General features: G+C 40.9%; 1 protein-coding gene across 2 annotated transcripts in view; it reads right to left on the reverse strand.

Annotated features, from left to right (window-relative positions):
• GNA14 (G protein subunit alpha 14) overlaps positions 1-25,843 on the reverse strand; it is a 202,321-nt gene that overhangs the window by 33,343 nt on the left and 143,135 nt on the right. The window lies entirely within an intron of this gene.

Raw genomic sequence — 25,843 nt, forward strand, 5'->3', positions numbered from 1 at the left:
TGCATAGCTTTGAAGGGGAAAAGAGGCCTTCCCTGAACTCCATGCAGCCTAGGAGAGACATGGGAGCAGGGGTGCTCTGCCACGGAAGCAGCTGTGGCAGAGCAGAGCCGGGAACTAGAGATGGGCTGACCACGTGCGGATTGAATGAGCCAGAGTGTGTTTCCCACGGATTAGTGACTGGTGGAAAGAGACTGGATTTTAAAAATACAGGACCCACTCCATTAAATGTGAATTTCCGATACATAACAAATTATGTTTAGTTTAAGTATGCTCCATTAATTTGAAAGAAACTTGTACCAAAGTATTTTCTCAGTTTACTGTAGTATTTTAGTATAGTAAAAACATCAAAGAAATCTGGGTATTTCTGTATCAGAGACTGGTTATCAACATCAAGGGCTTTCTTCTGGCTTTCTTTCTTTTTTCTTTTCTTTTTTTTTTTTTTTTAATAGAGACAAGGTCTTGTTATGTTTCCCAGGCTGGTCTTGAACTCCTGAGCTTAAGCAATCCTCCCATTTCAGCCTCCCAAGTAACCAGGACTGTGGGTGTGCACCAGCGTGCCCAGCTCCTCCAGCATTCCTAGCAACTTAGGCATTAGCAGGACTATATCCTGAGGGAAGAAAGCAGAAGTTAGGGCTCCTTTGCCCCTGAGCAATATCTCCACTCTGCTTTCCAGTGTTCCAGGGAGTCCACACCTCTGGAGAACCTCAGCACCTTTCATCACAAGCTGGAAAGTGGGGTCAACTTTTTCTCCCCCTTACCCAAGACTCCAGGCCACCTCCTCATGGATCTCGACTCTTTCTGTAACTGAGGCCTCCCCACCACCATTGCCCTCCATCCCTCCATGTGATAAGAGTATGACACACACCCACAGCAATGTTAATATACATATTACCACCAAACTACACACTTAAAAATGAATAACATGGTAAATTTTATATTACATGTACTCTAATGCAATTTTTTTAAAAGTATGAAGCAGTGGGACTGTCTTAATCTGAGATGGCTGTAACTCAGTACAAAGGCGGCCTTGCCATAATTCACAATCTTCTCCAGACTCCCTCCTGCCTGTGGAATCCAGTCAAGAAGACATGTGGCCTCACCCCCTCGTTTGCCCCCATGTGTTCTGTCCTTCAGCTGTCTGCAAACCCACGGCTGTTCCTGCTTCTGGGGTGTCTCTCCTCACTGCACCCTCCCCCACACCAGCCCCAGTGCCACCTCCTGCCTCAGGGGCCCTCAGTTCTCAGCCCTTCATTACCAAGACCTCACTTGTGAACTTTCCCCGGGCAATCAGACTTGCAGGGGAGGCTGGGCCCATGATTTCTACTGCTATTTACAAAATATTACCAATGCCTGATCCCTCAACAATTTTATTTTTTGTTTTCCAAATGTCAACTCAGCTTCTCAGTAGCCAAGTATGACAATGTGTCCTTAGTCAACCCCCAGTTCCCCTGACTTCCAGGTACAAGGATCTCTCATAACACACAGGGCCCACAAAGTACCTTTTGATCCTCCTGGCACGTCCTGGTTGCTCTCTGCCAGGTGCTGCCCTGCTCCACCCACCTCCTCCCTCACGGCAGCCCGAGGGACTGCCAGTGCCCTGCTGCAGCCACCAGCAAGTCACGTGAATCCCCCTGTGGCTCCTGGGTTTCTGTGTCAGGACCACTCCTTTCACTGCTCATGGACAACTTCATTTTCTTCTCTGCTTTGGTTTTTCCTGTCTGGGTTCCCTCACCCCCCCAAATCTCCTGCCAGAAAGTTCTTCCAGCCTCAAGTGAGCTGAATAATGTCCCCATTTAACTTATGTCCACCTGGAACCTCAGAATGTGACCTTCCTGGGAAATGGTGTCTTTGCAGATGTAATTAAGGTCAAGATGGAGCTAAGATGGGGCCCTAAATCCAATGCAAATGTCCTTATAAGAGACAGAAGAGGACACAGAGGGAGACAGAAGAGGGCCAGGTGGAGACAGAAGCAGAGACTGGGGTGATGTTTCTGCAACCCACAGAACGCCGAGAACTGCGGAGACCAGCAGCATCTAGGACAGAGGCAGGGAGTGGACTGTCTCGCAGAGCCCGCAGCAGGAAGCAGCCCTGCCAATGCCTTGACTTCTGTCTGCAGGCCTCCTGCAAACGTTTCTGTTGTTCTAAGCCACCCAGTTTGTGGTAGTTTGCTAAGACATCCCTAGCAAACCAATACACAAACAAAGTGGCAAAACTCTAGGTCTCAAACATCCTGCACAGGCTGGGGCCAATCTGCCAGGTAAGGCGTCTGCACAAAATTGTGACCACAGGCCCTGCAGTTCCTTATAGAAGCTCCTGGGGCAGGACGAGGACAGCAGGAAGGAAAGGGCAAGAAATGGGGCCAAAAGCTTTCCAGACAGACCCGCCAACAGACCTCTGCTATGGGGATGGAGGTGGCTGGCTGGTCAGCTGTGGCGGGATGTCAGGAAGGAGTTCAGGGACAAAAAGAATGAAGTGAGTTGTCACCAGGATAGGTGTAGGGGATGGACAGGAAAGCAGGGATCAGAGTCAGGACTGTTGACTTTGGCTTTCTGTAAATAAGATTAATAGCACCTCTAGTTCATTTGCCTGTTGAAATTTGAGAAGCTCTGGAATAAAGATGACCTTGCCCTCAGAAGTGATTCTTACAGCATCCCTCTGGAACAAAATTATCATGTTCTAAAAAATAAAAAACTGGGCTCAGGCCAGGTGTGGTGGCACACACCTGTAATCCTAGCACTCTGGGAGGCCTAGGTGAGTGGAGTGGTTCAGCTCAGGAGATTGAGACCAGACTGACCAAGAGTGAGACCCCTTCTCTACTAAAAATAGAAAACTAGCCAGGCATGATGGTGTATGCCTGTAGTCCCAGCTATTCAGGAGGATTGCTTGAGCCCAAGAATTGAGGTTGCTGTGAGCTATGACACCATGGCACCTCTACCCAGGGTGACAGAGGGAGACTCCACCTCAAAACAAACAAAACAAAACTGGGCTCAGAAAGATTGGGTAACTCACCTGACATCACACAGCTTGTAAGTAATTGGGTAGGGTTCAAATTGTAGCTCCAAATTCATCTTCCTAGCCTCACTCTCTGTCTTTAGCAAAAGAGGTAAATGACAACAAGGCGGGGTAGGGAGTGGGCGGCACTTACAATGTAAGGATTAGTTAAGTGGGAAATGACCTCAGATATGGTCTTATAGCTTTATTCACTTTTTATTTGAGACTATTGACAACATATACCCTCAAAAGTGTTTCTCCTAAATCAGCATGCACTTACATGTTAACATTTATAATAGTATTATAAGTCTTATAATAATATTATCCCGGCAAACTACCTTTCTCTAAAAAAGATCCAGAAGACTTTCCAATATTCTCTTTGAGCAAGTGATACACTGTATGTGTGCTTTCTAATTCTTCTTTTACATTTTAGTTTTTATTTTTATTTTTTTTTTAAGCAATTGCCATTTGGGGGTCGAGGAAGAAGTGTTCAATCACTTAGCTGCTGCAAAGGAATTTTATGCTGAGACCACTGGCCCAGCCTGTAAAGCCAGGATTTTCTGAGTATGAATGTATTCTTAGCAGCATATTTATGGCTCCTCTTAAATAACTACTGAGAAGTAGATTTCATCTGAAAACACAACATTTTAATCAGATGTTCACCAGTCTCTGCCCCCCTGGCTCTCTTTCCCGGTCAGGTGTCCAGCCAGACCTGGCAGCTGTGACTCTCAGGCAATTCCTTTCTACTGTGAGCTCTCCTGGGCTGGGGGTCCTTGCAGGAGGACAGTGATGGAGGGTCCTGCTGCAGTCACAGGCTGACTGTCAGCTCTCTCTTCCCGGGTTTTCCCTCCATTCTCCCAACTTTGATTAGAAAAGGCTCAGCTCACTCTTCCTGCAGACTCCACCTCTCACTCCAGCCTTTATGGTTCAGGAAGAATTGACAGCTTTAAACATCCAGCAGGGACTTCAGATGCCCAAACACCAATTTACACCCCAGCCCCACCCCATCTGCCAGCAGAGCTGCTGCGCTGAGTTCTCCCTGCTAGACTGTCTCCCCTCCCATCTAGCTCTGTATTCTGAAATGACCAGTTTTGCATTGCAGATGGATCCCCTTCCCATGGAGGAACCCATCTGACCTCTCTCCTAATGTGTCTCATCAATACCCCATGGCCGTCTGGTGACAACAATTCAAGGTTATGAAACAACTTGGATTGGGAGCAACAGAGTAAGAGGGTAGTGTTTGGATCACCAAGTTCTCATCTAGATCCTCTGCTGCTGACACAAAACACACCATTTCAGAATATAGAGTCGTATTGGATCCCCGCTGGATTCCAGAACACAAACTGACAGCTGAATGTGGGTCTCTTAAAACCCTTACTGCAATAAACAGACCTCATTTGCTCTCTGGATGAGGAAAGATACTCTGGGTCCCCATAGTAATCAAACACAGCAACAGTGCATCTCGAAACAGCTGATACCATTTAGGCAAAGCCAATAGTAATTCTCCACCCCGAACACCCAGAGCTGCTAATGAAAACAGTTTGGAATCAGTAGATGCCATTTACAAAAGAAAAATTTAAAAAAAAAAAAAAAAGGTTGCATTACATGTGGACCAGTCAGTTCTAAGACAGATGCTAACCTTTGCTTTGAAAAAAATTTCCCAGTGCAAGGCAGGACCAAGGCCAAAGGGATTAAATCTCAGAAAATGGACCTTTATCCTTAACCTTTAGTTTTTAGCTCCAGCCAAACATTTCTGTCATTTAGAAACTGCGATTAGCTTTTAGATAAGTTTTTTTTTTCCTTCATCAAAGAACATATGCAGTTTCTCAACTGATATCAATACCAACTAGAAATGCCTCAAAAATTATTATTTGGTCTCCATTTCAGGAGTGAGTGTTGGTAGAATAATGCCAGATTCAAAAGGCCAGTACCCTAAGAGACCTAACCAAGAGCAGGAGATCTCAGGATCAGGAAGCAGCTTGGAAGCTGGACAGAACCAGCGTGAGGGCAGAAATTCAGGAGGAGCCCTGGGGCCCTTCTGGCTTCAGGTGGGAGTCAACGCATGTCTGGTTTCCTCTTTTTTCCATAATTGCTTTTTATAACAGCAAAGAAAAAGAGAAATACATAATTATGGTGTCTTTTTTTTTTTTTTTTTTTTTTTTGAGACAGTCTCACTCTGTTACACAGGCTACAGTGCCATGGCCTTGACCTAACTCACAGCCATCTGAAACTCCTTGGTTCAAGCAATCCTTCGCCCTCAGCCTCCCAAGGAGTTAGGACTACAGGTGCCCACTGCCACACCCAGCTAATACTTCTATTTTCAGTAAAGACAGGGTTTTACTTTACTCAGGCTGATTTTGAACTCCTGAATTCAAGCAATCCCCTCACCTTGGCCTCCCAGTGCTAGCATTATACCCATGAGCCACCATGCCAGGCCAAGTTATAGCGTCTTTTATCATTGCCCACATAATTACCTTTATTGGAATTCTTTTCATGTGGATTCAAATTACCGTTTGTCATTCCCTTTTAGCCTGAAAATCTTCCTTTGACATTTCTTTTAAAGAAGGGGTCCTAGCCACATATTCTCTAGATTTTTCTTTCATTTTTAAAAACAATCTCGAGGTCACTCACATGCCATACAATTTACTCAGGTGAAAATGTACAATTTAGTGTTTTTTTAGGCTATCCAAAGGGATGTGCAACAACCACTACAATCCATTTCAGAACATTTTCATCACCCCCTAGAAAATTCCTGTACTCATTAGGAGTCTATGAGTTGAAATGTATCTTCCAAAGAGATATGTTAAAATCTTAGTCCCCAGTACCTGTGAGTATGACCTTATTTGAAATTATAGTTTTTTTCCCATTTAATGAAGATTAGGTCATTAGCGTAGGCCCTAGTCCAATATAGCTAGTGTCTCCTATAAGAAGAGGGAAAGTTGGACACAGACACAGAGAGGAGAATGCCAGGTGAAACCGCACACAGACACAGAGGGAATAGAGTGGCAGAGACTGGAGTGAGGCTGCCACAAGCCAAGGAACTCCTGGGGCTACCAGAAGCTAAAAAGGCAAGGAAAGATATCTCCAGAGGCTTTGGAGGGAGCATGGCCCTGCCAACACTTTGAATTTGGACTTGTAGATTCCTGAACCGTGAGAGAATAAATTTCTGTTTTAAGCTACCCAGTATATGGTACTTAGATAACAACAGCCCTGGGAAACTAATACACCATCATTCCCCATTCCTTTCAGCCTCTCCCAGCCCAAGTAACCAGCAATATACTCTCTGTCTCTACAGATTTGCCTATGCTGGATATTTTATATAAAGGGAACCATACAATAGAGTCCTCTGTCACTGGCTTCTTTTACTTAGCATAATATTCTCAAGAGTCATTCATGTTGCAGCATGTTTTAGTACTTATTTCTTTTTATTGCCAAAAAATATTCCATCATGAGACTAAGCCATATTCATATATCCACTCAAAAGTTGATGGCCATTTTTTTTTTGTTTTTACACATTTTGGCTACATGCATTCATGTACAAGTTTTTGTGTGGATGTGTGTTTTTGTGTTGGCTATAAACAAACCTAGAAGTTTCTGGAATGCTGGAATGGGAGAGTAACTGACACAACAGTTTTGGAAAACACAGTTTTCCAAAGCTGCTCTATTTTTTTTTTTTTTTTTGCAGTTTCTGGCTGGGGCTAGGTTTGAACCCACCACCTCTGCCATATGGGACCTGTGCCCTACTCCTTTGAGCCACAAGTGGCACCCAAAGCTGCTCTATTTTTTATTCCCACCAGTAATGTATGAAAGTTGCCTTCATTTTCAAAAGATAGCTTTGCTGGAGATAACATTTTTGGTTGACATTTTTTTACCTTTCAGCACTTTGAATTTGCTGTTTCAGTGCCTCTGGTCTCCATGTTTTTTATGGGAAATCTGCTATTAATTTTGTTAGGGTTTCCTTGTACATAATGAGTAGTTTATCCCTTGCTTCTTTCAAAGTTTCTCTTTCATTTTTGGCTATATATATATATATATATATTTTTTTTTTTTTTTTTTCCAGTTTGAACCCGCCACCTCCAGTATATGAGGCCGGCGCCTACTCCTTGAGCCACAGGTGCTGCCCTAAACATTTTGACTATATCTGGGTACAACATGTCTGGATTCCTTTGTGTTTATCCTACTTGGAGTTCACTGCATTCCTTGAATGCATAGTGTTTTTCATCAAATCTGGGAGGTTTTCAGCCATTATAATTTGATATTTTTTTCTATACCTCTTATTCTTTTTTGTCCTGGCAATACTTACCCCCATATGTACAAATATTGGTGTATTTAATGGTGCCCACATTTCTTCAGGCTCTGTTGACTTTTTTCCTTTTTATTTTTTATTTATTTATTTTGAGAGAGTCTCCCTTTGTAGCTCTCACTCGAGTGCCATGCCATTACAGCTTACAGGAAGCTCAAACTCTTGGTCTTAAGCAATTCTCTTGCCTCAACCTCCCAAGTAGCTGGGACTACAGGTGCCCGCGACAATGCCTGTTTTTAGAGATGAGGTCTCACTCTGACTCAGGCTGGTCTTGAACCTGTGAGCTCAGGCAATCCACCCATCTCGCTCTCCCAGAGTGCTAGGATTACAGGCATAAGCCACTGTGCCCGGCCCCCTTTTCTTCCTTTTTTAATGTCTGTTTAGATTGCATTCTCTCTAGTGATCAATTTTTAAGTTCACACTGATTATTTCTTTTGTTGGCTCAAATCTACTACATACAGTCCCTGGATTTCAAATGAGATAGGTTTTGCAGATTTGTTAAGTTGGATTTGTATATAAGTTGGAATAAGCACATTTACCTTTTACCTGTAATAGCTTCTGTTTGTAAGTCTGAGTTACAAATGTTACATGTCCGCTGGATGTTTATAACTCAGAGACTTACTATAATAGCCTCCATTCATAAGTGCAAGTTGTACATAAATCAGATGTTTGTAACTTTGGGACTGCTTGTATTGAGCAGTTCCTGTGGGTTGCGACCCACAGGTTGAGAACGGCTGGTTTAGGGACTTTGCTTGATTAATTCTGTGATGTCTATTTTCCCTATAGCATTCAGCCTCTGAAATCACTCCTCAGGTTTTTCCCCCCTCATTTTTATCCTTTAGTCTAGCTTTCTAGATGTTGGCCCTGAGTCAATATAAATCACTATTAATCAAAGGTTGTGCTTAAGCTCTGAGCCAGTTAGATTTTTACCTTTTACCACTGGATTAGTGTGTGTCAGGGGAGATTTGGAAACTGCTTTCCCATTTCAGGGAGTTTAAAATTTACTCTATATTTAGTCGGGGACTTGTAGCTCAGAAGGTCTCTTTCTGGATATCCCAAAAGGGTACAGAGTTGGGCTAATGCACTGTTATTTAGATCACCAGGGATGAGAGTAATTTTATAATATTTTACTTATTCACATATTTCAATTTTTTCAGCTATTTGCTTTGAAATGGCAATGATTACATTTTTAAGCCTGACTTCTAAGAAGTCACCTAGGTCAGAGTAGCTTGTTATTGAGCCAGTGTTTGGTTGGAGGTTGTGCCTCTTGAGTCATGCAGTAAATCTTCTGCATTTTACTTGTGATTCTCTGTGGCTTAGAGAATACTCTCAAGTTCAACCTGCAACCCTGTCTGGTTGTCATAACCTTGTGCATACCACTCTTCCAAACCTCACAAAGTGAGTGTTATCTCAGGAAGAGGATTCTTGACTATCTCTTTCCAATCTGCCACTCACTTGTTGCTTATATCATGAAGCTACCAGGCTCCATTGCTCACCACTAAAATGTTCACTGTTTTTGACAATGACCTTCAGCATGAACTGCTTCATGCTATATTCCAATAAACTCTTCTCTGGCAGAACTACAGAGCTCTCTATTTCCTTTAAAAGAAATAGGATCTTGCTATGTTGTCCCAAATGGTCTTTAATGCCTGCCTCCAGTGATCCTTCTGCCTTAGCTTCCTGAGCAGCTGGGGTTACAGGTGTGAAGCACTGAGCCTGACCCTGAGCTCTTCATCCTATAACAACTTCCGTCTCTCTCTGAATAGAACCTCCATGCTGCTGAGGACAGAGGCAATTCCCTGTTCTGCAGTTAAACCTCTGTTCTATGAGTGGGCACTGTGCGTTAGGGTGGTGGAGGGAGAGAGTTGACAGTCCTTGGTCTTCCCCTCTTGTCATAAAATCTCCATTCTATAAGCACACTTATGTGGGGGCACTTGGAGCCCCAGAATTCTTAGCCTATACAGCCACACTTACCTAAAATACCACTTCAACAACACAGGGGGTAGAAAGCATGAGATATATTGGCAGCCTACCCTGTCCGGAGTGAAACCATAGCCCTAGACCAGGAGTTGGGGGGCAGGAAGGGCAGTTGAAAAGAAAGCATCCCCCTTCCCCTGCCTATCTGCTTGGCCACGTGCTCCTGGACAAAGTTTCTATCACGGGTGGCTGGGAGGCAAGGGAATGAGAATAGTCATGGCTTAAATGGTACCAGCTCTTAATGCTGGTACTGACATGCAGCAGATTTTCTTGAAGAAGTGTTTCTTCATCTGCTATAGGGCTCTTAGGACAGTTTCCAGAGACTTTCAATGTTGGTTGTTTGTTGATAATTTTCACCAGTAAAATGGCTGTTTCACAGGAGAGAAAGGGTGAACCAAACTCCTCACACTGCCATTCTGAAGATCAGAAATCCTTTGTTTTAATTAGACATGTGGAAGTCAATCTAGTTCTCTTTTCTATCACCACCTATTAAAACATCCTCCAAGATCTGAAGTGACTACCCTGACCTTGTTTGATAGGTAGGGTAGACATTTCTAGTATTCATCAAAATTTCAAGCTTTGCTCTCTTTCCAAGACTAAGGAAAGATGGGCTGTGGGAGGCAAAGACCTCATCCCTCTGGCTGGACTTGTTGTGTCAGCAAGAAATGAATCTTGGGTGCTGTAAGTCACTGAGACTCGGAAACTATTTGTTTCTGCAGCATTTCCTAGCCTATCCTGATAGGAATGCCCTTCTTTTTAAAATGTGTCTCACACGTGCAGTACACTTTCCTGATCTTTGGACGATCCTGGCTAGGGCCAGTTTCATCTTTTGGTGCAGATGTAAGTTCAGGTTTTTTAGAAAGACCACACGGTAGTGCCTGCTGCACGACCTGCTCAGTCTCAGCACCTTTAGGAGCTTCACCTCCTCGTTTCCTCTTTGGTATGTGAACGGCACGAGGCTCCCATCCCGCACATGCTGTCTGTTCCCTCTCTTCCTTCACATGAGACCCAGCATTTATCTTTCCAGGTCCAGCATGTGCTTCCTCTTAGTGGCAGGAAGGGCCGTGAGGAAAAGGTGGGACGAAGAGATAGAATGAATGCAAGAGGGCAGGCTCAGAAATAGTTTTAAGATAAATGGTGCTTTTTTTTTTTTAAAGCACTTTTCAGACAAGTTGTTTACAAACCTGTAATCAAAGTTTTTTTCAGATAAGTTGTTTATAAACCTGTGTCAAAGTTTTATTTTATATTCTCTGCAAAAAAAAGAATGACCACCAGGAAAAATAAAAATCTGGTTAAAAATTCCTAGGTCAGTCAGTCAGTTGGGTGGACAATCCTAACTCCCTAGAAGTTCTTTATCACTTAGAAGTATCAGAAAATTGCTCAAGCATTTCATCAGGAATGTGAGCTACTTCCCAGAGGACACTGTGCATTATGTCATGCAGAAATACTGCATGTGGACCAGGGTTAGACCAATTTTTCATTTGCAGAAAGTTGTAAAGAGACAATTTTGGCATGAGTGGTTGTGGTTGACTCATCAGTTCCCAGCATTACTGGATTTTGTTTCTATTCATTCAAATATTTATTGAAAACCTACCAAATGACTAGATGCTGATGTTATAAAGATGAAAGGAAAGCCTCTGCTCTTCAGGGAGTTCACAGCCTCTGGGAATGAAAGGTACGTACATACGTCATTTTGTAAACAAGCAGAACTGTGCCTCGGTACCTGCCTGTCTGCTGTGTGTGGACTCTATGTGCGTGACATAGAGGAAGGGGGCTTGCTTGGATATACAGTGATGCTGGGGAAAATTTTAAAGTGGAAATATTTTATTATATTTTGGAAAAGAGCAAGGAGTTACCAGGGCATCAAGACACTCTGGGGGTGGAGAATGGCCACAGCATGCTGGAGATGGTCAGTGAGCTTGAGTGTGGAGAGAGGCAGCAGAGCTCAGGCGCTGGATGGAGTCCTCCAGGCATAGGCGGACCTCAAACCATGCCAGAAAAGGGAGTCCCTAATCAGGTGACTGTAAATAGTATCTGCAAAGAGAAGAATGGGAGGCTGGGAGTGTAATAGCACAGGTGAGAAATGATGAGGGCCTGATCCAATCTTGGGGCATTGTGAAGCTGCTGGCTGCAGAATACACTGCCAAGTCAACACCTATTTCCTTACAAAGAGTTTCTAGGAGGTTTGGGGTATTTATACATCTACAAACACCTAATTTATAAATGCCTAAGAAAGCTCTAGCTAAAGTGCGACAGGAGTTCTGAAAGTACAAGAGTATATTGTAATGTAATTGGAGAGATCAGGAAAGGTTTCAAAGAGAAGATTGTCTTTGAGATGAGTTATGAGAGCAATAGGATAAACGCTGAGATGGGTGGGGTGTTCGAAATTGAATCAATAGGTTAGCAAAGATCTAAGGTAAGAAAGCAAAGGGACAATAATGGAAGGTATTGCGGTTTGGCCCCCAGCAAGAAATTTCATGGAAAAGAAATACTGAGTGCAATTCATAGAAAACTTTGCTTGCTGTGGAGTTTAGGCTGAATGTAACAAGTAACAGGTAACGGTAGAGCCACCGAGGTTATATGAGCAGAGAAATGATGGGATCAGGACAATGCTTAAAAGTTAGTCTTCCATAGCTGGGCGTTGTGGCAGGCGCCTGTAGTCCCAGCTGCTGGGGAGGCTGAGGCAAGAGAATCACGTAAGCCCAAGAGTAGAGGTTGCTGTGAGCCGTGTGACGCCACGGCACTCTACCCGAGGGCGGTACAGTGAGACTCTGTCTCTACAAAAAAAAAAGTTAGTCTTCCAACAAGTTGACAATGAAGAAATAGATAAATGGGATCATCCCCAACATCTGGGCACTTGGTGTGGTAGAGAGGCCTGAGAACGCAGTAGGGGGTGTGTGAACATATCTGTCAGGAGCAGAACAGGTGGATCAACATGGCTTATTAAGGATTAAAAGGAAGCAAGGGAGAGGAAGGTGTTAATGTTAAATAAACCCGGGAGACTGGGAAAGACAATGGTGTCATTATGAGAACGTGGGAAACGGGGGGAGGGGGGACTGAGCAGTTGGAACAGGGACAGTGGGGGATGAGTTTCCTATATATTCTGTTTGAGGTGCCAGGGATGCAGTTGAGGAAAGATATTCAGAAAGGAATATGAGAGTGCAGGACCAGGCCCGACACTGGAAATCAATCACCAGCATCATTGGCTGCAGTCAGACATGAGTTATGGTGAACTAGCCACACAGTCTGTGCACAGCTCCACACCCAGTGTTTAAGGACAAAGGTAGTAAGAAGCTCTCAGCCCTCAAGTACAAGAGGAAGAGAAAGGACACCCCCAGAAAATTATTACACACAGCATAAACAAATATACAAAAGATAAGGCATTTGCCAATGGCATCTGTAACTAAGCAGCAGTCTATTACAGTTGCTTGGAAGTCTATTTCCCCATGGGATCATCCCATTAATATTATTATTACTACTGAGAGTTGGATTTGTCCTCTTCTTGATTGTGATAAAGTGCTAAACTTGGCAGTAGTTACCCTAATGAACTCAACTCTGCACAGCTTTACACGAGCACAGCCACCCAGCCCCCCAAATTATTTACAGATAGAATACAGTTCGAAATCTGTGCACTGGAACTGCCACTGATAAAGTGTCATACTGTGCAAAATGGATGCTAACACATCAGCACTATCTTTTCTAATATATTTTAAAATGCCTTCAAGGGAAACTGAAAGTGGAACCACGGTACAATCAGTTTCACAAATCCCTTCTCTGATCATTGAATCTTTCATGGTGTGGCCTCAATCATAGTGATGGAGAAATGCATTTCTGACCCTTCCATCTTCCAAAAAGAAATATTTTCCTGGAGGTTCCAGCTAGAACATCTGGGCAATAAGAACAAATAAAAGATATTCAGAGGAAAAGAGAAGAATTAAAACTATCTCTGTTTGTAGAATATATAATCTTACATGTAGAAAATCCTAAAAAAAATACTTTTAAAATATTGGAATAAACAATTTCAGAAAGAATGCATGATACAACATAAATAATCAATTATAGCTTCATCTACTAGTGTTATGGACTAAATATTTATGTCTGTTCAAAGTAAATATGTTGAATCCAGCCCTCCCTAACCCCTAATGTGATATTTTTGGAGGTAATTCAGTTTAGATGAGGTCATGAGGGTGATGCTCTCATGATGAAATTAGTTCTCTCATAAGAAAAGGAAAAGACCAGAGAGTGTTTGCACTCTTTCTCTCCTTGGCCCTCCCTCACCTTCTACCTCTCACAATCAAAGCACACAAACACAAAGAGGAGGTCATGTGAGCCATCTGCAAGCCAGGAACAGGGCCTTCACCAAGAACAGAATCTGCTAGCATCTTGTTCTTGGACTTCCCAGCCTCTAAGACTCTGAGAAATAAATGTCTATTGTTTAAACCACCCACTTGATAGTATTTTCTTATAGGAGCCCGAGCTAAGACAACTAGTAGTCAACATTCCAAAAATGAAATTAAGAAAACAATTCCATGTAGAACATCGAAGGTAAAATACTTAGGAATAAATTTAACCAAAGAAATGCAAGATTTGTGCACCAAAGACTACAAAAAAAAATTAATAGAAGAAACTAATGAAGATCCAAATGAATAAATATCTCACATTCATGGATCTGAAGAGTTTTTGGTTTTTTTATTTTTTTGAGACAGAGTCTCAAACTGTCACCCTGGGTAAAGTGCCATGGCATCACAACTCACAGCAATCTCTGACTCAGGGGCTCAAGTGATCCTCCTGCCTCAGTTTTTCTATTTTTAGTAGAGATGGGGTCTCACTTTTGCTTGGGCTGGTCTTGAACTAGTGACCTCAAGCAATCCATCCTCATTGGCCTCCCAGAGCACTAGGATTACAGGCGTGAGCCACTGTGCCCATCACTCTAAGTGGAGCACCATGGCATCATCACAGCTCACAGCAACCTCAAACTCTTGTTCTCAAGACATCCTCTTGCTTCAGCCTCCTGAGTAGTTGGGACTACAGGTATGCACGATAATGCCCGGTTAGTGTTTTCTATTTTTAATAGAGACAGGGTTGTCACTCTTGCTCAGGCTGAACTCTTGAAGTCTTGAACTCCTGAGCTCAAGCTATGCACTTGCCTCTGCCTCCCAGAGAGCTAAGATTACAGGCATGAGCCACTGCATCCAGTGGGATCTGAAGACTTAATATTGTTAAAATGGGAATACTCTCCAAACTGATTGACATATTCAATATAGTCTCTATCTCTGCTGCCTCTCCACCCCCCTTTTTTTACACAAATTGACACGCTAATATTAAAATTTATATGGAAATTCAAGAGACAACTTGAATAGCCATACAACTTTAAAAGAGAAGGACAAAGTTAGGGACTCACACTTCCTGATTTCAAAATTTACTACAAAGCTATAGTAATCAAGACAGTGTGGTACTGGCATAAGGATAGAATATTCATGCATGGAACTGCGAGTCCAGAAATAAACCCTTCTGTTTGTGGGTCAACTGATTTTTTATAAAGGTGCCAAAGCAATTCAATGACAAAAGACAGTTCCATCGAATTTTGTTGGGACAACTGAACATTCACATGCAAAAGAATAAAACTGATCCCTACCTCACACAATACACAAAATATTAATTCAAAATAGATCATCTACTTAAATATAAGAGCTAAAATTATAAAACTGTCAGAAGAAACATGGGAGTAAATTTTTGTGACTTTGATAGGCAATGGATTCTGAGATACGATGCCAAGTAAAGCAACAAAAGAAAAAATAGATAAGATGGATTACATAAAATTAAAAACTTCTGTGCTTCAAAGAACACTATCAAAAATGTGAAAAAGACAACCCACAGAATCAGAGACAATATTTGTAAATCATATATCCAATAAGGGACTCTATTCAGAATAAAGAACCCTTTCAACTCAATAATAAAAAGAAAACTTTAAAAATGAACAAAAGCTTTGAATAGACATTTCTGCAAAGAAGATATACAAATGACTGATAAGTATTTGAAAAGATGCTCAACCTCATTAGCTATCAGAGAAATAAAAATCAAAACCTTCCACCCACTGGGATTGCCGCAACCAAAAAGATAGACAATTTTAACAACCGTTGGCCAGTACATGAAGAAACTATACCTATAAGGTGAGTAGGGTTATAAAATTATGTTGCCACTTTGAAAAACAGTTTGACATTTCCTTTTTTTTTTTTTTTGTAGAGACAGAGTCTCACTGTACCGCCCTCAGGTAGAGTGCTGTGGCGTCACACGGCTCACAGCAACCTCTTAACTCTTGGGCTTACGCGATTCTCTTGCCTCAGCCTCCCGAGCAGCTGGGACTACAGGCGCCCGCCACAACGCCCGGCTATTTTTTTTTTTTGGTTGCAGTTTGGCCGGGGCTGGGTTTGAACCCGCCACCCTCGGCATATGGGGCTGGCGCCCTACTCACTGAGCCACAGACATTTCCTTGCCTAGTTAAACATAGTTACTATCTAACCCAAGAATTCTACTCCTAGGCCTATACACAAGACAACTGAAAACAAACCACTAGGCAAAAACCTGTTCATGAATTTTCATTGTATCGTTATTCAATAACAGCCTAAAAGTGGAAATAACCCAAATAATTATCAACTGATAAACAGATAAATAAAGTATGTTCATCAATTATATAATATCTACATGTGGAACATGATTTAGTAATATAAAAGGAATATAGGTTACAGTGTGAATAAATCTTGAAAATATCATACTAAGTTTAGAAAGCCAGTCACAAATGGCAACATCTTACATGATTCCATTTAGATTATATGTCCAGAAATGCAAATCCATAGAGACAGACAGCAGATTAGTTGGAGGTGGTGGAGGTAAACAGGGAAGTGACTGCTTAATGGGTACAAGGTTTCCTTTTGGGGGGACATGTATACCCAGGTTTGCTAGCAGCTGCTAGTGTTGAATAGAGCCCAAAGGGAATGGTTGGACAATCCTCCTGCCCTGCTCCCATCACTCAGTGATGGAGAGTTACATTATAATTATGGAAAAGCAAATGAGAATGGGTCTGACCTGGACAAGGAAGCCCTCTCCAGTGTGGCTATGCAAGGGAATTTGCCCAACCGAGCACCCCTTATACCCACAGTCAGGCTCAGTTTTTTATTAAAAATAAGCAGGAATATACCACTGTCATTAAGCAAACTTGGTCACTGGGACTAGAACTTGAAAGGCAAATGGGATTTAAACAATAGTAATAACTTAGCTTAGATGGGCTTAAATAGAGGAGGGATTTCATTTAGAAATGAAAAGAATCTGTTCCCTAATGTAGTTTCTAACTTCCTGGGGAAATAATTCAGATTTTAGATTTTGGAAAATATTGAAATGACAAAATTACACCAACAAGATTGCCTGTTTTGGTACTTTAAAAACAGGAATATCAGAATATCATGGAATATCAGAATGCTGAAAACCAGCATTGCCATCTCTAGGTAATGAAGGGGAGGCACCCCACGAGCAGGAAATGACATCTCATTCATCTCCGGGTAACCACAGAACACAGCAGAGCAGCTGGCTCATTGTTGTCTTTTGAATGAACAAAATCAGAATAATATTTCACACACAGAATCATGAAGTTCCCACACAGATGCCTAGAGGAGTCCACATCTGGAAAGGAAACATTAGCTGCGTAAATGAATGAAAACTATTTGTATCAAAGAGAGTGTAGAAAGAATAGGGGCTAAACTTCCTCTTAAACCTGGTGACCTCGACACATATACTTTCTCCCGAAATCTTACTAAAGTAGTATGGTAGTTTAAAAAAAAAAACAAAAGCCAAGCCAAGCCCAGTAAACCCCAAAGGATAAAATTCATTGAAGTGTTGTGGAAAGGTAACAAGAAAATTTTGAGGAAATGGACAACAGATGCAGGTAAGTGAGTGGGCAGTCCTTAATAGCTAAGAGAGCTGAAAGACGGTATCTCGAGGGAGACACCCAAAAGAAGTCAGTGGGTTCATATTACAGACCACCACAGAGGCTCATCCTGGGCTGAGAGGCCTACCATTTAGAAAGGAGGTATCCCCAAGGGCAGTAGAGTTGGCCGAGGGAAAGTCTATATGAGAAATAGCTGGAGTCCTACCCTCCACATAATCATGCCACCTTGTCAGAATTGTATAATTTGCTCCCTCAGCCAGAGAATACGGGGATACCAAAGTATAGCTTGAGGAGGAAGTTACATTTATAAAACAGGTATGTTAAGCGAAAGTTTTTGTACTGAATCATGAGCCTTCTACCCTTATTCTCCTGCTCAGAAGATGGCAGCCAGACTTGAGACCAGAACATTCCTTTCTAGGAAAACAGACCTGCTCTGGAGAAAAAGCCCATAATTATAGACATTTGAAACCCCATACTAAAATCATCATCACCCACCCATAGCACAGCACATCACCCACACCCACCCACAGAACTTCTTAATCTCTCTTATAGTGCCTAGCTCTTAAGTAAGAAGGAATAATCAAGGCTAACAGGTAGTTAAAGACAACCTCTAATGTAAGACAGAAAGATATAAATAAAGAAAATAAAGCCAATTTTTGGGAACAGAGATGGTGCAGAGAAGAATAGTGTTATAAAATTTTATAATAATTACTATCTTTAGGAATCAGGAAAAAATAAAACAAGAACAAGGTGCTATAAAATGGAATATTTGGAGAATAAGAATGTTAAAAACTTCAAGGGTTAGGTGGGGAAAACTGAAGAAATTCCCATAGATATAGAATACAAAGAGAGGTAGAAATCAGACATAAAATAATAAGAAAACTATACAATCATCCAGGCAATCTAATATTTAGCTAATGGGATTAGAAAGCAAGAACAGAGCAAATGGAAAGACTTTTTTAAAGGTGTCTTAAATGGAAATTAAGGACTAGATCACAAAAATCTTCAGATCCAGGACAATGAATGAAAAATACATCAATAGCAGCAGGGATAAAAAGACATTCATTAAATTCTTCAAGAAAGAAGATCATGTGGAAAGAATAAAGAATCAGAATGGCATTAGAGTTTTCAAAAAAAAAAAAAAAATGCAAGCTAAGACACAATAGAGCAATGTCTTCAAAATCAGAGAATGACTTTCAACCTAAAATTCAATACCCATACAAACACTGATCAAGTGTAAGGGTAGAATAAGACACTAAGATATTCAAGAATGCAAAAAATAAACAAAAACAGAAAACAAAAAATTCCTCTCCCCCATGCTCCTTTTCTTAGGAGACTATGAAAGGATGTGCTCCAGGCAAACACTTAATGAATCAGAAAGAAGAAATAACACCTGAAACACTGTAAAGAGAAGTTTCATAATCAGAGCTTATAATTAACCAAGAAAATAATCAATCTAGCTCAAAGCAAGGGGATAAAGGGCTTGAAGTAAAATGTATCCAAGGAAAGAAAATGGAATTTATAGATGATATAGTTTGTCTTATCACATTAAAATGAATTTTATAATTCTATGTGAAAGTTTAGAAATTAGTTAATTTATATGCTAGGCATACAAAACAATCTTCTTGAGAAAAACTGGATGTGTACAAAATGTGAATATAATCATGGTAAATAATGGCTCAACTATGAACAATATTTATATAATCACAACAGCGATTAACAATTTTATTATAAATTGTTATATAACAATATAAGGGGTGAAAGCATGTGTATGTATGTGTGTGCGTGTGGTCACAGGTGTTGTGGGAAAGGATATATAATTCCTTCTGTGATAAAAAGTAAGTAAGAATGTAAGGTTAAAAAACAAAAGAATGTAAGGTTAAAGCTTCAATATATGGAGATTATTAACAAAAGAAATTGCTAAAACCTTTCAAGTGATCATTGCTAGGTAGTGTGACTGAGGAATGAGGCAACAGTAGTTCCCTCTTATCCGCAGAGGATATGTTTCAAGACCCCCAGTGAATGCCTGAAACCATGGACAATACCTAAAAATATACACATGTATATGTATTCTATATACTATACCTCTGTAAGTTGACCACCCAAGGGACTGTAAGTAACTAGTCAACGTAAGGAACTAGGTCTACTATAATGGTATGTACATGTGGTACATGTCCAGTCTATGAAAATTAGGTCAATTTAAAGAGGTGGTCAATGTAAGGAAGTCACCTAGAGAGTTTTTACTATATTTACAGGTATTAACACAGAGATACTGTGGGTTCAGCTTTAGACCACTAAAATGCTAGCAATCATCTGAGCCTTTGGCAAGTCATATCTTTTTGCAGGTGGAGGGTCCTATGTTGATAGCTGCTGACTGATCAGGGTGGTGGTTGCTGAAGATGGGAGTGGCTGTGGAAGTTTCTTAAAATAAGACAAAGTTTGCCTCATCAATTGACTCTTCCTTTCATGAAAGAGTTCTCTGTAGCATGTTATGCCATTTGATAACATTTTAACAACACTAGAACTTCTTTCAAAATTAGTCAGTCCTCTCCTACCCTGCTGCTACTTTATCTGATAAGTTTATGTAAAATTCTAAATTCTTCATTGTCATTTCAACAATGTTCACAGTATCTTTGCCAGGAGTAGATTCTATCTCAAGAAACTTTCTTTGCTTATCTCTCTTTTATCAAGGGATTGCAAATTCAGTCACATCTTTAGCTTCCTACTTCTAATTTTAGTTTTCTTGCTATTTCCACCACGTCCGCAATTATTTCTTCCACTGAAGACTTGAACTTTTTAAAGTTATGCATGTCGGTTGGAATCGGCTTTTTCTAAACTCTAGTTAATGTTGATATTTTGATCTTCTCCCATAAATGGCTCTAGAATGGTAAATCTTTTCCAGAAGGTTTTCAGTTTACTTTTCTCAGATCCATCAGAGGAATCACTATCAATGACAGGGATAGCCTTACAAAATGTATTTCTTAAATCATAAGACTTGAAAGTCAAAATTACTCCTTGATGCATGGCCTTAAGACTAGATTTAGTGTTAGTAGTATTAAAACAACATTAATCTTGTACATCTCCTCTTGGGTGACTGGGTGCATTGTCAATGACTAATATGTGAAAAGGACCTTTTTTTTTCTGACAATAAGTCTCCACAGTGGGCTTAAAATATTCAATTAACCATACTGTAAGCAGATGTACTGTCATCCAGACTTTGTTGCTCCATTTATAAAGCACAGGTAGAGTAGATTCACTGTCATTCTTAAGGACCCTAGAATTTTTGGAATGGAGTATTGGCTTGACCTTTAAGCCATCTGCTGCATTAACACCTAACAAAAGAGCCTATTCTTTGAACCTTTGCAGCCAGGCATTGACTTCACTTTAGCTGTGAAATCCTAGATGGCATCTTCTTCCAGCAGAAGGCTGTTTTGTCTACATTGAAAATCTGTTGTTTAATATAGCGACTTTCATCAATGATTTTAGTGAGATCTTCTGGAGAACCTGCTGCAGCTTCTTCATAAGCACCTGTTGCTTCCCCCTTCACTTTTATGTTACAGAGATAGCTTCCTTCCTTGAACCAAACTCTCCTAGATTCCAACTTCTGAAGCTTCCTCACCTCTCTCGGCCTTCATAGAATTGAAGAGAATTAGGGCCTTTCTCTGGATTAGGTTTTAGCTTTAGAGTATTTTGTGGCTAGTGTGATATTTCCAGACCACTAAAATTTTCTCCATCTCAGCAATAAGGCTGTTTTGCTTTCTTACCCTCTGTGTATTCACAGGACTTTTAATGTCCGTAAGTTCTTTGCACTCACAGTTTGGCTAACTTTGACACAGAGGCCTAGTTTCTCAGCTTTTGAGATGGCTTCTTCACTAAGTTTTATCAGTTCTAGCTTTTGATGTAAAGTGAGAGATACATGATTTTTCCTTTCACTTGAACACTTAGAGGTCATTGTACAGTTATTAACTGGCCTAATTTCAATATTTCTGTGTCTTAGTGAGTAGGGAGGCCAGAGAAGAGGAAGGGAGATGGGGCAGATCAGTCAGAATACATACTACATTTATTGACTGACTGTCATCTTAAACTATGTATAGGTGTGTTAGTGGTGCCCCCAAACAATTACAATAGTGAGACAAAGATCACTGATCACTGATCACAGATCATCATAAGAGATATAATAGTGAAAAGGTTTGAAATATTGTGAGAACTACCAAAATGAGACACAAAGTGAGCACATACTGTTGGGAAAATTGTGCCAATGGACAGACTTGCTTGATGCTGGCTTACCACAAACCTTCGACTTGTAAGCAAACACAATATCTGAAAAATGCAATAAAGCACAACACAACACAATGAGTTATCTTGTTCTATCCTTTTTTATCTGATAACCAAGAGGGCTACTAAGTGCCTATTGGGCAGACAGCATAGACAGCATGGCTATGCTGAACAAAGAGATGATTCACTTCCCAGGTAGGACAGAGCTGGATGGCATGAGATTTCATCATGCTATTCAGAACGGTATGCAATTTAAAACTTATGAATTGTGTACATTTGGAATTTTCCATTTAATATTTTTGGACTATGACTGTGAGTAACTGAAACCACAGGAAGTGAAATTGCAATAAGAGAGTACCTTACAGGATTTTTAAAAGTAATGGTACCTGTGTTACTTTGATTAAAAAAAAAAACAAAACAAAACTAAGTAGTTGAAGGAGCTTGAATTAGTTAACATTTCCATGTCTCCTCTTTCTTATCTATAAAACAAGAATATGTTATAGTATGTCTGTGTAAAACAGGAATAATGTCTTACAGTATTTTTGTGAGTTCCAAATAAACCAGTACATAATGGCACTTTGTAAGTCATAATGCTATAATATGTTCAAGAGATATAAAAACGTGAGGAGAACCATGTTGCTGTTTTAGTCATACCTAAAAACACAAATGGGAGATACTAGGTCCTAACTGAACACAGGTCATACATAACATATATACACACCACACTCACAGCTAAAAACTAGAATATTTTTGTTAATTAAAAATTGTGGGGCAGGGTATAGTGGCTCACACCTTTAATACCAGCTCTTTGGGAAGCCAGCAAGGGAGGATTATTTGAGGCTAAGAGTTCAAGACCAGTCTAGGCAAACATAGTAAGACCCCATCTCTCCAAAAAGTAAAAAGATTAACCAGGTATGATAGCACGTGCTATATTCCTAGGTTCTTGGGAGGCTAAAGTAAGAGGACTGCTTGAGCCCAGAAGTTCAAAGTTTCAGTCAACTATGATTAGGCCACTGCACTCCAGCCTGGGTGATAGAATGAGACCCTATCTCTAAAAAACAAACAAAATGAATAAGCAGCTATTTATGAATTATAGATTTTGAAGGAATTACAAGAACCTATCATTTAAGCTATCCTAAACAAGATCTAATTTCTTTATAGCATTTCAAAGACACTTGCAGGTCTTACCATCTTGCAGAGTTGTTATAATGAACATCAATCAAAAAATTAAACAACAAAGCTGTGTACTGGAGTCAGTAAAAACTCAGTTGGCCTTACGTTTGACACCTGGACCACCATCCAAAAGTGGATGGATAACTTTGAGGATTCAGAAAAAATGATAAACATTTAAAGCAATGTACATTCCCAGATGGTGATGTAGAAGCAAACTGGCTTCACTCCATTCCACAGAAAGCCAAAACAAATATACAGAGCTAAGATTATCACCAGAAATATCCCGGAACTCAAAGATGAGGAATAGACAGTTTCTGGGGCCACAAAGAAATGAAAAATTTCCAAGCAGATGTTAAGAGGATAAAACTTCAGTATCCATAACATATCCCCCTCCCAATCTGCCTGGCACAAAATAGATGAATAATTTCCCTTGAAGTATGGTTTCTACACTGGAAAAATGAGATCAAGGTATACAACTAGCTTCCCCCCCGTCCCCCATCTTGGGTTCCCTGGCAGGGGAACTGTCCCTGCCTTAACTGAAGGGAAGCATTATGAGTGCCTACAGGGACAAATATCCCTGAGAACAGAGACAAAGAGGGAGAGGCAGGACTACCATCTAAGCCCTGAAAACACTGCTCTGTAACTCAGCCTAAGGAGATGCTAGATTGGCACGGCTGTTCAGCAGCACCACACTGAAGGAGGTACATTCCACAGGTCCCCTTCCCACACTACTGTGATATCCTTTGGAATCTCCCCTATTTGGGATGGCAATACTCTGTTTACTAAAATCAAGAAAAGCCTGGGCTTATGGCATCATATAGTGCTAAAAGAGCAGCAGTAACCTATCAGGAAAAAAAAAAAAAGCCTAGAAAATCAACAGGTAAATTACAAAGAATTTAAGCAAACGCATAAAAACCAAAACAAGCCAGATAGTAAAGAATGGGATTAATAATCTTTCAATGCAAAAACACAGAAGTACATCTACAAAAAACAACAGTACACAGGGAACCACAACCTTCCCAAAGAAGCCCATGACTAACCCTAACAACAATGCAATATGTGAACTCTCTGACCAAGAATTCAAAATAGTAGTTTAAAGCAAATTCAATGATCTTCAAGAGAACACAGAAAAGCAATTCAGAAGTTTACCAGATAAATTTAACAAAAATATTGAAATAATAAAAAACAGGGTGGTGTCTGTGGCTCAAAGGAGTAGGGCACCGGCCCCATATGCCAGAGGTGGTGGGTTCAAACCCAGCCCTTGCCAAAAACTGAAAAAAAAAAAGAAAGAAAGAAAGAAAAAGAAATAATAATAATAAAAAAAAACAGATCTTAGAACTAGGAAATACATTTACTGAACTGAAAAATTCATTAGAGGATCTCAACAGCAGAATCCATCAAGCAGAGGAAGACTCAGTCAGCATGAAGAAAGGCTACTTGAAAATATATAGTTAGAGATGAAAAAAGAAAAAAGAATGAAAAGAAATGCAGATTTCCTACAAGATACAGAAAATTACTTCAAAAGACCAAAATTAAGAATTACTGATAGCCAGGCACGGTGGCTCACTCCTGTAATCCTAACACTCTGGGAGGCCAAGGCAGGTGGATTGCCTGAGCTCACAGGTTCAAGACCAACCTGAGCTAGAGTGAGACTTTGTCTCTAAAAATAGCTGGGTGTTATGGTGGACATCTGTAGTCCCAGCTACTTGAGAGGTTGAGGCAAGAGAATGGCTTGAGCCGAAGTGTGCTATGATGCCACAGCACTCTGCCAAGGGCAACAAAGTAAGACTCTGTCTCAAAAAAAAAAAAAAAAAAGAAAGAAAGAAAAGAAAAAGAAGGAAAAAAAGGATTTTTGGTGTTCAAGAGGGAGATGAAAAAGAGCAAAGGGTAGAAAGTTTATTCAAAGAAATAACAGAAAATTTTCTGTTACTTGAGAAAGAGATTAATATGTAAGTACATTAAGGTCAGAAAACACCAAGCAGGTGTGACCCAAATAAGACTACCATCAAGGAATATATTAATCAAATTCTCAAAGGTCAAGGACAAGAGAGCAATCTAAAAGCAGCAAGAGAAAAACAGCAAATAACATACAGAGGAGCTGCAATTCATCTGGCAAGAGACTTCTTAACAGAAACTCTACACCAAGGAGAGAGTAGGATGATGTTTTCAAAGTGCTGTAAAAAAAAGAAAAATGCCTGTCAAGAATACTTATCAAGCAAAGTTATATCCTTCAAATATGAAGGAAAAATAAAGTCTCCCAGACAAAAGCTGAGAGATTTTACCACTACCAGACCTGTCTTATAAGAAATACTAAAGGGAATTCTTCAATTGGAAAGATTAAAAAAAGAAAAAAAAAAAAAAAAACACTAACAAGTAAAAATAACACTTTTGAAAGTATAAACTCGGGAGGTGGAGCAAGATGGCAGCCGAGTAACAGCCTCCTTGCATCTGGGCACCGTGAGTCTGGGGATATAGGACTCCAGGCATCTCTGGCTGGTGGGATCTGCCTATCATCACCCCTGAGAGGATACAGGGAGTCAGCGAGAGACTTCTGGACCCCAAGAGGAGGACTAAAACAGTGGAAAACCGGCAAGTGGTCGCGTGTGTTCAATCCGCCTAAACCCGCCCGCAACTGTAAGTTCAGTAGCAGCGAGACTGCAAACCAGAAAGGCCTTACCTGTGAACTGTTTTGGTGTCTTTGGACTTGGCACTCAGCTGAACTGCCTTGGGGAGAGCCTGAGCGGGAGTGCGGAGAACTTTGGCCTTTGTCTAGGGCCCCAGTCTGAGCCGCTGAGCCAGACGGAGCTAATAGAGTTTGGCTCTGGGTCACAGGCAGACATTGTGAGCGATCGGCCCTGGCAAGCTCCGCCCTCAGGGTCGCAGAGCTGGAATTGGGTGGGAGCTGGTAACCCAGCGACCAAGTAGCCTAAGGGAGGGGTCTGAGCCGCCTTGCAGCCCTAACCCTCGGGGGCAGAGGGAGACCAGTTTTGACACACAGGGTAAGTGGATAGCCACTTCAGCAGTGATTCCAGCAACAAGCACTTCCCTGAGAAAGCTTCTGCTCAGTAAGTGAACAAGTTCAAAGTGCCTTTTAAGTGGGCTGAAGAGAGATTTAGGGTGTCTACCTGCTGGGGTTCGAGAAACTAGCAGCCTCCAGTCATATCAGAACTGTGATTAATATCTCA

The sequence above is a fragment of the Nycticebus coucang genome, chromosome 2 (genome assembly GCF_027406575.1).
Source record: "Nycticebus coucang isolate mNycCou1 chromosome 2, mNycCou1.pri, whole genome shotgun sequence".
Taxonomy (NCBI): domain Eukaryota; kingdom Metazoa; phylum Chordata; class Mammalia; order Primates; family Lorisidae; genus Nycticebus; species Nycticebus coucang.